The sequence below is a fragment of the Apus apus genome, chromosome 19 (genome assembly GCF_020740795.1).
Source record: "Apus apus isolate bApuApu2 chromosome 19, bApuApu2.pri.cur, whole genome shotgun sequence".
In the NCBI taxonomy this organism is placed as follows: Eukaryota; Metazoa; Chordata; class Aves; order Apodiformes; family Apodidae; genus Apus; species Apus apus.
Window position 1 is genome coordinate 2,122,669 of NC_067300.1, and position 16,492 is coordinate 2,139,160.

At 46.8% G+C, this 16,492-nt stretch overlaps 1 protein-coding gene across 4 annotated transcripts in view; it reads left to right on the forward strand.

The window, feature by feature from the left end:
* The window catches only part of EHMT1 (euchromatic histone lysine methyltransferase 1), a 122,927-nt gene that overhangs the window by 16,875 nt on the left and 89,560 nt on the right, over nt 1–16,492 (forward strand). Inside the window, exon 1 of one of the 4 annotated variants that reach the window (XM_051636447.1) lies at nt 3,438–3,532. The exons of 2 other annotated variants lie outside the window; for them this stretch is intronic. The gene's annotated coding sequence lies outside the window, so the exon portion shown is untranslated. Of the gene's footprint in view, nt 1–3,437; nt 3,548–16,492 lie in introns of those variants that run through there. One more of the 4 variants, XM_051636456.1, reaches the window with a different exon arrangement.

A 16,492-nucleotide genomic window follows, 5' to 3' on the forward strand; every position in this document is an offset into this window, starting at 1 on the left:
TGATCTGACCTCCCCTTCCAGATCTCTGAAGGTGTTGAAGACTGAGGACGTTTAGACCATGTCCTCAGACATCTGCCTTTTGTGGCAAACAGAATGTGAAGAGTGAGTACCAGCCACGGGGCTGATCCTGCTTCCACTGGGTCGCCCCTTTTTGTTTAGGTATTGGGCTCCAAATCTTGTTTTTTTTCAAGCTAACATGACTGGAGATGCTCAGTCTGCAAGATTTGCTAATCACTATACAAATACCTTCCTTCCTGGGACCAGGGATCATGGCAGATCATGACAGAAGCCTCTATGCTCTTGTTTTTGTTGGGAGATGCTGGTCGCTCCCATGCTTAGAGATGCCACTTTCCCAAGTCATACCTTCTCTTGTTTTTTTTGTGTGTTTGGCATTGTTTAGAGCCCTGGCAGCCTGCCTACATGGGGTCACAGCTATGCTGCAGAATGGTGGTGGAGCTGTCCCAAGCTTGATGAATCTGGGACACTTCTGTAGAATGAGCAGAAAGCTTAATGGGCGCCATACTCCTTGTTGGTACCTCGTTTCCCTCCTTCTGTGCCCGTGGTTGACACCTGATGTGGAAGATACAGCCTCCTGCAGGCCTCCTCAAGCAGCAGAAGCAGAATTATTTATGAAGGATTGCTCTGTTCTTTTGGTACTTTCAGGCTGTTTCCATGATTTATGGAAGAACCTATGGATAAACTGTGAACCAGAGTTTCTAGCTTCTGCAGGACAAGGTAGAAGGTTACCATTGCACTAGGCTTGCATTCCAGCTGTGTGGTCTCCTGCAAATTATAGCAGCAATTCTTGGCTCTTTTCATATGAATGGGTCTTTAAAGGGTGTCTGCACTGAAACTCCATAAAATCATAGAATGGTTTGGATTGGAGGGACCTGCAAGATCCTCCAGTCCCACACCCCCCTGCCATGGGCAGTTTTGCTACATGAGTTTTTTGCTACAGGAGTTTTCAGCAAGGCTGGTTTTCTCTGCCTCACTCTTGGCACCACTGGGTTTAAAAGCATCTCCACTGGGTCCCTCTGAAATGCACAAGAGGAGCTCGCATACTTGTGTTTGTTTAGCCCAGGAAAGAGTGAAGAAGTGCATTTCCTAGGACTGAAATGATCAATTGTCTGCCCAGGTGCAGAGGTCACACAGGGGGTTAGAGAGGTGCCATCAATTTGCTGTCACAGTGTTGCTTCTGTTGGTGTTTCTGGGGCTCCCAGGGAACAGCGAGCCAGCCAGGAACAGCGGGTGTTTAGGAAAGCCTGCCCTGCTCTGCTTCTTCCCTACAAGTGGTTACTTGAAGGAGCAGAGTTTGGCTTCCTCTTCTATTTCTCATAATCTTCATCCAACTGCAACTTTCATGCTACTTGTGAGGAGTGTCACAGGTGGGTTTCACCACACCACGTACCATCTCCTGCTGGGTAAATCAGTAGTAGGCCACCATACTGTTCTGCAGGAATCTCTCTGTCCTGCCTGTTTTTTCAGCCAGGGTGAAGACTGGGTGAGTTTTTTAAATGATGATATTTTAAAATTTGAGAACAGCTTTGATTTATTGACCTGCTGCCTCTATGAATCGAGCTGTCTGGGCTGGCATCTGGAGATAAGAGCCTGTCGAGTAATTGCTTATTATTGACTGATTGCCAGCTTGGGCTGTTTGCTTGAAGAAGAATCAATAGCAGTCAATCTTCAAAGTTTAAACTCTCAGGGAGTATGACTGGTTTCCAAACTGGGAATGACAGGTCAGGATAACTCCATATCTGATATCCCAACTTCATGTTTGGATGTAATCCTGCAATGGAGGAGGAAGTCCAGGACGTGATCTTCCTGCGTCAAGGCTTTCACGTCTGTTTGCTTTAAAGTCTGGGTTTTATATTTTTTTCTGCAGGGATTTTCAGGGACAGATCCCACCCTCACTCCAAACCTTCCACCAAGAAGTTGGAGCAGCCTCAGCACCACCTGAGATCAGTGGGAGGCGAGGGCAGGATGCGTGCGAGCGTCATTCACTGAGTCCCCAAAGGATAAAGCAGGGAGGGGTGGATGAACAGCCTGGGCAGTGACACATCCAAACCAACCAGTTTGGATGCTTTATAAATAAAACAAAGCGTCTATTTTAACACATGGTAACAGAGATTTCCTTTCTGTGGATGATCCTATTTAGGTGACAACAGAACAAAATATCCAGTGTCACCATACGTTTCACCATTCCTTGCAGGGACTGTCTCTATGGTGAGGGCTTATTTCAAAAAGCAGACATAGCCCTTATTTAACACTATCATGGCATGTTGCCTTTTTTGTAGATTCACGTGTAGGGCTGAAAGCATAAAAGGGGCTTCATGGCATCAAAAGTATTCAAGTCTTTAAGAAAAAAATAAATATAACGTTTAGATCTTTGTAATGGCTGGGGTGAAGTCAAGTGACTGGATTTGGGAAGCTCATGCCTTGGGCTGTAGCCCTCTCTGGATTTTCCCCAGTGCTCAGGGGCTGCAGTCTGGTCTCTACTAGACTCAAGCAGGGTTTCCAACTTGAAATAAGAGCCTTTCGTGGGGGAGGGGGAGGCTTGGATCTCTATCAGCTACAAAGAGCAATTAAGCAACAGGACATAAAATAGATAAATGGGAAAGGGAGCAGCAGTACCCTGGTAGTATGGGGAAGATGAAAATGGAAGGATCTGTTTCTAAAGTACAAATGTTTCTCCTTAATCTTGGAGCTTTATTTTCACCAGGAAAGCTCTGATTCTAGGTGCACTGTTTGGGGTGAGGGAGAAGTGCCTCAAATGGAGCAGTTTAATCTACAGTGGTCTAGAAGAGAAATGGGCAAGATTACTCGAACAGCCTTGTTTAGATACTGGATTTGTTGTCTACCAGCAAATCCTCATTTGCATGGGTCCTTAATCTGTGGAGTTAAATGTGTCTCAGAGTCTGTTATCTACTGTGCTGCAGAGTTGAGAACTATATTTTTAAAGCTGTTCCTTTTTATTGGAATGTTCCCCCTCTCCCCCTGCACCCCAAATTATCTTCGTGATTTATTATTTTTTTTTTAAAGCAGATAAGCCAACAAGTGCTACAAGAGAAAAATCTGCCAGTGAGAAGAAGCTCTTTCTGATTTAAGATTCAGTGGATGAACTGTCCACCAGCTTGTAGAGAAAAGCCAAGAGCAGACATTTAAAACGTGTGTCGCAGGGAAACCACTAGCCCCCCCTCTTCCTGAAAGGGCACATGAACGTGAAATCTTTTAACCTCTTTTGAGGTGGAGGGTTGGGCAGAGATCCTTTCTAGAGCTCTAGGAAGAGATTAGCCCTCCTTTTGGGGGCTGTTTAACTTTTGCCTCTAGTCCTGAAATGGCATTTCCTCATGCCTGCAGCAGCCCTCATTTCATGAAATGGATGCAACTGCTGAAAAAAGATCTCGCGTGAGCATGCTCACTGGAAGATTAATCCTTTAGAGGGAGTTGGAGAGTTAAGCTACTGTAATTTCTCTGCAGTTGGCTGCAGTAAACAACTGCTCTAAAGACACGAGGAAAAAAATTGACGGAGGTATATGGGATTAATGTACATATCTTTTTGTGTTTCTACTTTAAAGTTGAGGGTTTGATAAAGGTTTTTCTCTTAAGAGCTGGGGAAGAGGGATCTGTGTAATGATTTTATGGGTGACCTTCATGTTGTGGTTTCTTTTTTTCCTCCAGGCCAAAGTAATCTTGTTTCTGTGCAAGGCCATGCTGAGGCATGGGCTGACTTTCTAGAGCTGGGGTAGAGCACCAGGGTGACTTTGTGATGAGTTAAATGATTATATGAGGTGAGGCCTGCTGCACGTTGAGCTGTGTTGGCAAGAGGTAGCTGCAAAGCCCTTGTCCTGTTTAGTTTTGATTAGAACCCAGTGGGACTTGCTTATATCCTGCTTCTGTTGGGAAGAAAATGTGTGAAGGGATTATCTTTGCCTACGGAATAAGAAGTTTGGTTGTTTTTGTGTTTGTTTTTTTCATTTTGCTCCCCCTCCTCCCCATGCCTGAGGAGCTGTAAACCTGTGCCAGATGGGGGGATAAAAAAAAATAATGTTTGAGATATTTTGGCTTTGCTTTAAAGATTGCTCACTCTTTGCATGGTGAAGAGAGAATGCCTGGGCACCAGGTAAGTGTTGCAGGCACAGGGATTGCGTCGAGGTGCAACCGAGCTCCTTCCTTCCCAGCCTCTGCTGTGTGGGTGCATCTTGGAGGAAGGAAAACCTCTGTTAGTTCCTAGGGAGTGAACGCTGTTTTATCTACTTGCCTCCCAAACACGTGGGTGAAGGAGGATGTGATTTTCCACCCTTGATGCTTTGTATCACCTTCCTCCAAGCCCTTACAGCAGGAGCGGTGGGAGCTGACCTGGGGGCTCAGCAGAAACACCTGGGTGGCTTGATGGTTCTCAGCACAGTGTGTGAGCTGGGAGAGGCAGTGCTCCTACCCATGGCCTGAGTCTTTACCTCTTAAAAACCATCTAGCTGATCCTTCTGAACGATGAGGAAATGGAGGGGAACTGTCAGCAAAACTTGCCTGGCTTGGGGGGGTGGGGAAGGGCATCGTGAGTGTTACGTACTTTACTGGAATTAATCGCTCCCCTTGAGCTTGAGTTGCTAGAGATCACTCCTCAGCAACTCTCCAGGACTGTGCACAAGTGGAAGAAGGGCACACCCTTCCTCCTTCGAGGAGTGAATAATAACAGATGCAACTCTGCCTGTGCTACTGAAAATGACTGTGTTGCATGGCTGTGACAATAGTCCTGGTGTTACCCGGTGTTAAATTTATGTCCAACAGCAGCAGGATCTGTTTGTGCTGTTGCGTGTTGGAAAATGGCTTCATGTTTCCTTGGAGTGATGTGAAGAAGGGAATAATAATGCAGTAATCTTGCAAATGTCAGTGACTCCCACTGGATTCATCCTGTGGTAGCTGTCAGCTTTCATGCCATACACAGGTGGATGCTAATGCTGTTGGATGAGTTCAGGAGGGCAATTCTTTTACAGATTTGGCTGAGCTTGAGATGCTGCCTATTTGAAGAAAATTTTGCCACCCCAATGTTGAGGTTTTTGTGCTTGGTCCCTCCTTTTCCCCTCCTTTCCAGAAGCTCTGGCTAGCACAGATTGTCTGTTCTGTGGATGGTTTTAGGGAACATTGATGGCTTTGTGTGTAGGGGGAATAATTAGCTACCAAATGCAAATAGATTGTTTCTTGCTCTTTCAAAATCATTGTAATTTCTGTTGAGGATGGGTTAATTATATCTTCGTTTTGATGGATGTAAGGAAAATGATAGAGATACAGCAATATAAATCTATATAGGGGAGGGACATTGTTTTCAGAATACTGTTTTGGAAATCATCAGAACAAAGAGTCATCGTTGTGGAGGACGGTGGTTCTGTTGGGATCCAGTGCTGGTGCATGTTTCTCACTGGTGGATGAGGGTTTTCTATTTTGGATTTTTATCTTATGCCAGCGACGTGTCTGTCACCATGACAAGTGGTTTTTAGTTCAGAGGAAAATGATCAAATTCTGGAGAAAGTGCATTTGGGTGAAGGGCTGGGAAATAGTTTTTTGAAAAAGAAAGACGGAAGCAAGGATGTTAAACCAAACCTTAACATTAATTTCTGATCAGGGTGTAACAAAGATACATCTTTAAGGTGTGCAGGTGGGGGTGGCTTTGCCAGTACAGGACTCAGAGGTCCTGTGGCACCAGGACTGGTCTGGACACTGAAATGAGATGCTTGTCCCTGGTTCTCCCCCTGCACAGGGCATCACTCTCTTTCTCTTTTGGAGTGGTTGACTTTAGGGAGCCTGGATCCATCATCTCATTCTTTATTGCACTGCAGAAGGGAATCAGGCTGATCCCTTAAATGGTTGGGAGCAGCACCTTTTCCTTCAGTCTCCAGTGCCAGGGTAGGCACCTCTGGTACCAGAAAATGGGGGAAAAGCTCAGCAAAAGGACAAAAGTGACCATGTTTCCTTAATGTCATGTCTTCTGGCAGAAAGCCAAAGACTAAAGCCCTCATCTTCTTGTTTTAGAGAAAAATGGGGGAAGGAGCTATTTTCAGTGGCTGAGGAGAGCCCCTAGCATGGAGAGGTGTGCCTCAGCCTTATAAAGCCTTTGGTGGCCTGGGGACTTTGTGCCTCCACATCAGAGCAGCTTTTGCAGGAACCTCAGCCCACAGCTGCCTCCCTCCTGTGCAGGGCCCTTCTCTGCTGGGATGTTCAGCTCCTCTCCAGCCAGGCCTGGAACTGCTAAGTCTGAAAGGAAAAAACAGCTACATCCAAATTTAATTTCTGTACAGTTTGAAGTTTTGAGGATGTGTTCTTGGCCTCTACCTGTCTCAAACCAGGACGTGGAGGAGCTCTGCAGATCCCTGCTGGGCTGTCCCCATGGAGTGGGCATCCACATGAGCCTCCCCAAGTCTCTGCTATGACCAGGCCCAGCAGAGGTTGGTTCCTCAGCCTGGGCAGCTCACAGCCCTGAGCCCCAGCACCTCTGCTTCTGCTGTGCTGGCTGCAGGAGCAGCAGCCTGCAGGGGATGAGAGTGGCAGGGGGGAGGCAACAGCCAGCACTCAGTCTGGAGTCATCTGGGGAGAGCAGAGCTGTCATCCCACCCAAAAACCTTAACTCGTGTCCTGCAGGTCGGTGTGGACGGGGCTGTGCAGATGGGGTGCAGGGAGTGCAGCACAGGGGACTCCTTGGTGCTTTTATTGAGATGGGCAGCTTGGGCTTCTCAGGAGAATTCACTGCCTGAATTTAGAGGCACTCCTCTCTGGATTTCTGTGGAAAAAATCTGCTTGTACGGCCTGTTTTATCTCCTTTTCCATCAGCATAACTTGGTTCAGTGGAGGAACTGAAACCTGACTTGGGGACTTGTTCACCTCTTTGGTATCACAGCAGCCAAGGACTGCATTCAAAACAGAAAGAAAACATGGAACTGAATCTTACAGGTGTATCTAAAGAAACCTTATGCAACCCTGGCAAAAATGGTTACTGTGCTGGTTAATACATTGCACTGTAGTCCTAGTCTTTAATAATCAAATAATGACCACTTCAAAGCCTGGTGTCTTTGCTTCTCTGCCTTCTAACTGCTTCACTCGACCTTTAGTCAATTGGCAATGACTTTAAGACCAGACATTATGATATAAGCCTTGTAATTATTTGCTGTGATGAATCCTCTTTCTGCTGTGAAGTTGTGTGGAAGGGTTTTCTGCATCATGCAGCAGTTCTCCAAGTTCTGGCCTTACCAAGATTTTCTTTAGAGGAGAAGATAAAGCTCTCCTGCCTTCCTGGCCATTTTGAAATCCAGCTTGTGGCTGCATTTCAGCTTCCTTAACACTCCAAACTAGCTTCTTGCTGCTGCAGCCTTGCTTTGTGCCCTTTCTCCCTCTGCCCTGAGCCCTCTGGCCAGGCTGCCAGGTCTCCTGCACGTCCCAGGAGCAGCAGTGAAGGGCCTTGGGGCATCTTCCCAGCAGACCCCATGGGATGGGAGCCCTGTGCTCCTGGGGAGCTGGGGGAATCCTGTGAGAGGGGATCAGAGCAAGCCTGAAAGCAGCAGCTGGCAAAAGGGACTCCCTGCCCCCCTTGTCCCTGAGGATTATCAATATGTTCTGGGCATGGGGGAAGGAGCTGCACTTTTTAACCTGGCTGTGAGATGAGCAGGATAACAAACGCTCCCGTGGTGGATGAGGCTTAATGAACTGATCAGTGTGGAGGACGTAGGTTTGAGCTTCTGAGGGCTAGAGGAGCAATGTAAGGCAGTGTGTTAGGCTGTGGGGAAGGGGAAGATGGAAGAAAAATCCTGCTTAAAAGAGGGAATGAATCAAAGCCTGGGCAGAGCAGAAATACAGGGCTGGGAGCGTGGCAGATGGAGGAGGAGAGGACCAGGAGGGCTGGATGACTGGGGCTGTGCTGGAGGAGGCAGGCCTGGAAGGGGGTGGTGGAGTGACTTGGTGGCTCCTAAAAGAAAAGAAAAAAAAATTAAAAAGGAAAAGGAGAGGAAATGAGTGTCAGGTGGCTCTTCAAGCACCATCTAGTCCGTGACCTACTTGCTGCCACAGTGATTTGCAGCTAGAGAAGCAAGGAGGAGAAACTGCTGTTCCCTGTGGGAAGGGCTGGGGCGCCGGTGGGTGCAGGAGCTCTTCCTTGTGGTGCCTTCTCCAGCTGCTGCCCGGGCACCTGGAGCTTGTGGAGCTGGAGAAAGCAACGAGCAGCTTAGAGTCATGTGGTTCCCTCTGGTGTCACAGCAATGGAGACAGAGCCTGGATCCAGGCTCAGATTTATGGGCTGGCAAACACGTGGGCTCCTGGATGCAGGAGCTCCTTCCCGCGGGGTGCGGGGCACTACGGGACTGGCCAGGCTGCAGACACAGCTCACCAGGACACCACACAAACAGTAGGAATTATTCATCCCTAACCTCCCTAATAATCCACTGCAAACTAAAAGTCTGCTTTCTCCTGCTTCTACTCCTTCAGGAGCCCCCACTAACCTGATCATTCTTAATCTCCTCTTATTTTCCAGATCATCAATTTGATTTCTCAGTACTTTTACAGTCCTTAGTGTTCCTGGGAATCTGTGACTCCATCAATTATCTCTGTTTCTTTTTTGAGGCTGTAGCAGCCTTGAACCACCGTTTCCATACTATTTTTGTAACATGCGCTGCTTGTTAGAGGAGTCCTTCAGAAATAATTGTGCTGTTCTTACCAAGTTATCCTAACATCTCCTCAGTAAATAATAACTGCATCTCTTGCTACTCTGAATTTGGAGGCTCTCCTCTTCCTCTTGTTCATTTCCACTGGGGTTTGGGAGTTAAATGCCTGAATTTGTGTGTGGTTGTACATGCATGTCACCCTGTATCAGATATTCCTTTAACCACATTCATCATGGTCTGAGCACCTCGAGCTACAGGCTGGCAGCAAATAGTGCTATTGCTTAGACAGACACCCTTCTCCTTTGCATTCATCAGCAAGCATTATTGCTTGATTTTGAAAGTAGTCCAAATATCTTCTCCAGTGCTTGAAATCCAGATAAATTCACTCATCTCAGCAGACTCACTGTGGATTTACTGGGGGTAGAGCCTTGGATGGGGACCCCCACATGCAATGACCTGCTGTTGTCAGTGCCTGCCCTTGCTCCCATGACACCTTTCCCACTCAGATTAGGGCTGCTTCAGGTTTACCTCTGCACAAAGTGAGCTTGGGAAGTAGCCTTTCTACCTTGTTTTTAAGGTGTTCTAAATTGCTACATTAAATACATTTAAGAAGTGATTCTCAGTGTGTGTGAAGTCACAGCCGTCCTCCTGTGGATGGCATAGGGAGCTGTTTGGGAATTAGCAGACCAAGGTTATTTAATTGCAAAACTTCTGCACTTGTCTTTCAAACTCCATGCAAGACAATAATTTATCTTGAGAGAAAAATAAAAAAAAGTCCTCTGTTTTTTCATAAATTGTGAACTATGCTTTTGTCTAAGCTGATTATTTTATTTATTCCAATAATCCTTGCTTCCAGAATAAAAGAAAATTAATTGTCTTCCTATTTCCATAATGATTTGCCCTTCAGACAGTTGCCATGCAAAGTGCTTAAAACCTGATATAAAAAGATGGTGAATGTTTCAAGTCATTGAACTACTGTAGGAACATGTTTGTATTTTAATAGGGTGGTATTCAAGTAGTCCCAGAGAGTGCTATTTGCTCTGCCTTTTGTAGGATTATGAGGTCTTTTTTTTTTTTTTGCTTCTGCCTATGAAAATGGGGTCAAGCCTGCTGTGGTAGATAGTGCAAGTCTTATGTGGGATTTTGCTAGCAATATGGACTGTCTGCAATGGAAGCCCTAAAAATTATCCAGCATTAATGGGGAGCGTTGTCCTTGGGCTTCACTGTGTTTGTCTGCTGGGCAGGTGGTTTTGCTGCATTTCAGTGCCTGGAGGTGGGCAAGGTCTTCCCTTCTTACAGGTGTGATGGGCAGGATGTTCCCTGCAGGAGGGGAAGGTCCTTCCCTCCTTACAGGTGTGATGGGCAGGATGTTCCCTGCAGGAGCTTCTCACTGACTCCTACCTGCCTCTTGGTTATTTTTAACTTTGGCTGGCTGAAAAAAAAAAAAAGAAGAAAAAAGTCACCTGATTAACTTGGGAAAATGCTGGAATGTTTCCCTAAAAGCCTCAGAAGTGATGTAATATTGAGTGATGAATGTCAGAGCTAAATCAGAGCTTTTGTGGGTGCGTTGGTTGAGGAAGGGAGTTCTACCTTTTATCAGCTAACGCTTTTATTTTTCATACCAGGCTACATACCCAGGGCTCCTGACTAGCTGGGCATGCTGGGGTGGGTGCAGTGGTACAGCTCCAGATCTAGACCAGTGTCAGGGGGAATGTGCCCCCCACTTTTCTTTCCAGTTCTATTCCAATGAGCTTTGAGGAATGCACACAAACGTGGAGCTGGGGATGCTCCTGCTTCCCACGGGACTGCACTGAGGGCGTGTGAAGAGCAGCAGCACAATGTGTTAAACAAGAGTCTTGTGTAACACAAAGGGTTTGTTGCCCAGACATTCACATCCCTGTAAGTGTTGCACACCCAAGTGTGGGCTCCCAGGCACGGGGACAGCAGAGGTGGAGCTCATCTCCACTGTTTCCAGGGAAGAGGTGCTGGCACCAGACCTGAATGTGGCTCTGGCTCTTTCCTCATCTCGCAGCGTGACCGGAGGCGTTGGGGACAGTTTCAGTGCTGTGTTTCAACACAAGAAACCATGGCAAGAAATTCCTCATCTCTATTGTATTGTTTCCCCTCTCCCCTTATGTGAAATTGCTCCAAAGGAGCAGAGTGTAATCCATCACAGAAGAGAGAAGGGTAGGAGTTAATTCATTTTCATGATCTTTCTGTAGCACTTAGTCCAGTTAATAGTAATTTGTCTTACTTGGCTGCTGCAGTGATCCCATAAGGGACCCACTGGGAGAAGGCTCAGCACAAAGGACCCATGGCCCCCGGGTGTTTCCATTAGCTGAAGAGCACATGTGATCATCTGTTGCATTTACAGCCAGAGTTTTGTGCTGCCATCCCAAGCAGAAGAACAATGGATGTATCTTAATTCCACCCAACTCCAGGAGACTGCCAGACCCAGGTGAGATAGCGGCTCCTGGCCCATGTCCCTTAGCACATGGGGGGAGGGAGGGAGACTCTCTGCTGCTTAGAGTGAGCTCAGGAAACATAAAACCAGGTGTGTGAATATCCTCCTCTGGTCTCACCTGCCATGCCATGCATACAACAAGCTTTTGTTTTCTGTTAACCATCATAAACCTGGTGGGGGAATTCATTAACACAAGTCCCAACAGACTTTGATTTTGCCAAAGATTGATTTTGAATCACTCTCCTTGCTCTTAATAGGAGTTATCTCTCTCTCCCCCTCCCTACTCAGACATCCCTGGGGGTGTAGGTGTAGGCTGCAGCATAAAACTGCCTGGTTTTGTTGGTTCTGTAGCTGGTATGGATTGCTATTTCTTGCTGTTGCTGCACTCAGCTCGTTGTGCATAGCATGGAGGAAGTTATCCCAGACAGGGAACACTCAGGTGGCCACCTCCTGTCTGTCGTTATTTCGTATTTTAGGCTCAGTCTCTTCAATCACAGATGGAGCTGTATTTCCAGCTAGTACAAACTCCATACAGCTCATTGGAGTAGGTGAAAACACCCTAATTTACAGCAGCTATGGTCCTGATCCGTAGGCAGCGTAAGCTCCATATGCAGAGTGTGGAGAGAGAGAAGCCTGAAATTATCAGTCACGCAAAGTCTTGGGTAAAATAGCTCCATGCTCGCTGCTGTGGTTGCCAGAAGGGCTTTTGAAACGGTTGTGAAATTGTGGCAGGGAACATCAGAGGAGGGAAGCTGGGCTGGAGGGACACAGGTCCCTTCCTACAGCACAGCAAAGACTGCAGAGTGGGTGTTCATGGCTGGGTTTTGGAGGCACCTTCCTCCTGCTCCAGGCATTTAGAGTGCTAGGCACTGACCTACGGGCCATTTTTTCAAATGAGAGGAGTTTTACAGATGTAGCCTTTTCTCTTGGTCTTTTCATGGCTCTTTGCAGGAGTAACTGTTAGCTGAGGGCTGGGAGTACTCCCATGAGACAACACTGCTTTTGAAAAGTAATAATTTATTTTTTTTTGGTCACCACCACTATACTGATAATCTTGTCCTTTTGTCTCCTGTTCCCTGAGGGAGTTTTTGCCTGTCCTGGATCACATCCTGATCCCTGCTTGTGAAAACAAATCCAGGGTTGCTGATGAAATCAGTTGTCTGATGCCCTGCATCATCTGTGATTGGACAGGGAGGGAAGGAACCGGGTGGAATAGCAGGACATTAAACATTTTGCTTTGACCAGTCTTCCCTTCTCTATTCCCCCTGTCTAGCTGAAGTAAGAGAAGTTTATTGTATTCAGGTCCTCAGGAGTATTTTCTCAAGGTCTGGTGATTTGGATTGATTATTGCCTGGCATCAATAGGCACTGGAGGTGTTCAAGGCCAGGTTGGATGAGCAGCCTGGTCTAGTGGGAGGTGTCCCTGCTCGTGGCAGGGAGGTTGGTACGTGATGATCTTTAAGGTCCCTTCCAACCTTCACCATTCTATGATCAACAACAGCCTTTTCTTTCCTCTCCCAGCCCATCAGGTTACATGTTACATTTGCACAGGGGTGGACTGAAGGGGCTAACAGCTCTTCATCCCTAGCACTGAGCCTGTCAGTGAAGGTTTAGTGCTGGCAGTGTCACTGCATGTGCTGGTCTTCCATCCTCCAGAGCTCAAGGAGAAGAAAATGATGAAAAGCAGGTGATGGCAGCTGCTGTGCTGCCTGTTCAGCTCCTGGTGATCAGTACCGCAGGGAGCACCCTCGTAGTCCTGCTTTTTTGTGGGAACAACTTATTTTGACTGTCCCTGCTGTGAAGCAGCCTGGGCTAACTGGATTTTCTGTTGGGCCCCTTCATGATGAGCTGGTGTTCCTGAGCTAGAAGCTTCAAAGGTGTTGCTATGTCCTGTGTGTGAACTTCAGGTGGCAGAGTTCACAATGACCAGGGTGTCTAGTAGGCTGCATCTGTGTAAAAAATAAATAAATCTTTTTCTCTTATTTTTTAAGCTCAGTAGTATTGTTTGCTTTGAATCTCATTTTGCTTTTCCATGGTTGTGGTTGTCTTTGTCTCTGCACATCTCTCATGTCACAGCTCTGAGGATGAGTGTTAACTATGGAATTAGAGCCAGCTGTGAGGGCTGGGGAGGAAGAGGAGGCGTCCAAAAATTGGGTTAAAAATCAAACCACTGAATCTTGAGTGATGGTTTAGCAGGAGCTGCTTGTCCCTGTTCACTTCTTCTTGGCATGTGGAAACTCAGGCAGGGCCTGGAGCCTGCAGGACTAGATGGACATGTACATTTGCACCGAGGTTCATGAGGGCTGGGGTCCATCTGGAGGACTCATTTCTCAGCACTGCAGATTTGTTGCCTTCCCCACTGAGCTATTGTCTGAAGAGACACGGACAGACATTTGCTATTGATGCTTTGTCTGGAGAGAGAACTGGAGTAATATATTTATTTATGTGAGTGTGTGTGTTATATTTTTATCTATCAGCTTGACTGAGCAAACTTTCCTCTTTCTGACTCACTGTTGCATTTTGTAGCAGGTGGAGACGTTGCCACAGCTGAGATGATGCTTATTGGGCCTTTTTGAGGTTTCCAGGGCTCAGAAAAAAAAAAATAAAGGAGGAGTGGATGATTTAGATTTGGGGAAACAACAACAACAAAATCCCCAAACAAAAAAAACCCAAAACCTTGATCACATTTCAAATCTTCTCTCTCCCCCCACTTCCAAATGTGCTTTTTTTAAAGAGTTACAAATGCTTGTTGGCATAGAAACTGCAGGACCTGGGTGAAGCATGCAGATGGAAAAGGAGCCATTCTGCCCGAGCAACATGGACTGAGCCTCTGCAAAGCTGCTTCACATCTTTCATGAGGCAAAGAAAATTGTCCAGATGTTGCTCAAATTATAATGGCACCAAATATTTAGGTTATTCAGTTTGCACTTAAATCCAGCAAAAGCTTGAAATGTAGGGAATGCAGATCCATTACCAATGGGCTTTCTTTTCTTCTGAAAGAAATTGTAGTCCAAAAATAATGCTGAAATCTGTTTGGCTCTGAGTGGTGCCAAATCCTCATTAAAACATGTGGATATTTCTGTGGTTTAATCTGTTCAAAATGCATTCGGGATCCAGTTATGCTAAATTAAGCAACAATATTGGCCTAGATGTTGTTTGAGATATTAAATGTGGCAGTCGGAACACCAAGCAAAATGTTTGCACATTTTAATTGCTCAGTGAGTAATTTTTTAAAAAATTACTTTATCCTGAGGAATGATCAAGAGTGCTTAAAAACTGTCCCTGCTCTCCTCGAGTTGCCTCCTTCCCCCTTCCAGGCTCTGGCAGCAGCACAGCATCCCAACTCCTCACTTCTCCTTCCAGCACAGGGCCATGGTGGGATGGAGCTGTGGTGGGCCAGGAGGGTCCTGCTCCCTTTGTGCATGCTCCTCACCACCTCCCGTGGAGCAGGGTGCATGGATGTGTGGATTCTTCTTAAGAAGAATTTCTTTATCCAATCAGTAGTCAGGCACTGGAACAGGCTGTCCAGGGAGGTGGTGAGGTCACCATCCCTGGAGGTGTTCATAGACTCAAAGAATGGTTGAGGTTGGAAGGAACATTAAAGATCAGAAGGTTCCAACTCCCTTGCTATGAGCAGGGACACCTCCCACCAGATCAGGCTGCACAAGCCTCATCCAACCTGGCCTTGAACACCTCCAGGGAGGGGGCAGCCAGAGCTTCCCTGAGCAACCTGTTCCAGTACCTCACTGCTTTCAAGGTGAAGAATTTCTTCCTGTTGTGTAACCTAAATCTCCCCTCTTCCAGTTTAAAACCATTACCTCTTGTCCTATTACTGGTGAAAAGCCCCTCCCCAGCTTTCCTGGAGCCCCTTCAGGCACTGGAAGGTGCTCTCAGGTCTCCCCGGAGCCTTCTCTTCCCAAGGCTGAACACCCCAACTCTCCCAGCCTGTCTCCAGCAAAGCTGCTCCAGCCCTTGGATCATCTTTGTGGCCCTCTCTGGACCTTTTCCAACAGGTCCATGTCTTTCCTGTGCTGAGGGCCCCAGAGCTGTACCCAGTACTCCAGGTTCAAGAAACGTGTAGACATGGCATGTCAGGACATGTTGTAGCAGGCATGGGGGATGTTGTTGTGTTGTTGTTGGGTTGCTTTGGTTTTGTTTTGTGGGGGTTTTTTTGTTTGTTTGTTTTTGTGTGTGTGTGTTGTTTGTTTGTTTTTCTGGTGGGATGGTTGGACTCAACGATCTTAGAGATCTTTTCCAGCTGTGACAATTCCGTGATTCAGTGTAGGCCTCTGAAATCCTTGATGAGAATCTAAAAAGCCAGCACAGCCAGAGGTATACATCACACCAGGCTTTCCTTAAGAGGTTTTTACTGCTGATTCTTCACTCTGTTGGGGTTTCCTAAAGACTGTCTTGGACAAAATGCCTCTAAACTTAAATGTCTCAGCAGCACTGGGTTGTCTCCCAGTTTATCCCATGAGCAGGGAGCTGTGCTCTGCAAGGGTGCTGCAGTGAGGGGGCTCCAGCTGCGCCTCTCTCCTCCTGCCAGGTAAGGCCATCGACTGCAATGGTGCTTTGTCTCACCCAATATTTATTTATTAGTTTCTTCTCCAATTTTTAATTGCCTCATGGGAAGGCAGGCCCCTCTCTGCCTGCTTTGAATGCAGCTGTGCTGAGGAAGGGGCTTCGCTGCCCTGAGTGTTGGAGCCGGTGGTGAAGGGAGCCCTGAAATGCTGCTCCCAGCTGCAGTGCCCTGGGGCACAGTCATGACAGGGAGTGTGTAGAAACCACCCCTGCTGGGGAGGGTTTCATGGGCTGTGGGGGCCTGTTTGGTTTTAAATTTGACACTTTTCAAAAGCAGCTCTATATTTGTGCCTTGTTCATTGTTTGAGGTTAAAAATGAGGGTAGTCGGGTATATTGGCAGGTTTTTTCTACAGCCTTTTGTTTTGGGGCCTTTTTAATTGCATGTGTTGTATTAAAGTGAGCACCTAGTTGTAAAGTGGTACAAAGCAGGATTGTGTAGCCAGCACCTGAGTGACTTGATAGCAGTCACACCTGCTTGTTGTCAGACAGAAAAAGGGCAGTGTAGAAGGTTGGTAGGCTCAGAATTCAACTATGCTTTACTTTTTCTTTTTTCCATAGAATCACAGAATGGTTTGGAAGGGATTTTAAAGATCATCTATATCCAACCCCCCTGCATGGACAGGGATATCTCCCACCAGACCTGGTTGATCCAAGCCCCATCCAACCTGCCCTTCAACACTTCCAGGGATGGGGCAGCCACAGCTTCCCTGGGCAACCTGTTCCAGTGTCTCACCACCCTCATAGTGAATAATTTCTTCCTCATGTTTCACCTAAATCTGTCTTCGAGTTTTAGTACATTCCCTCT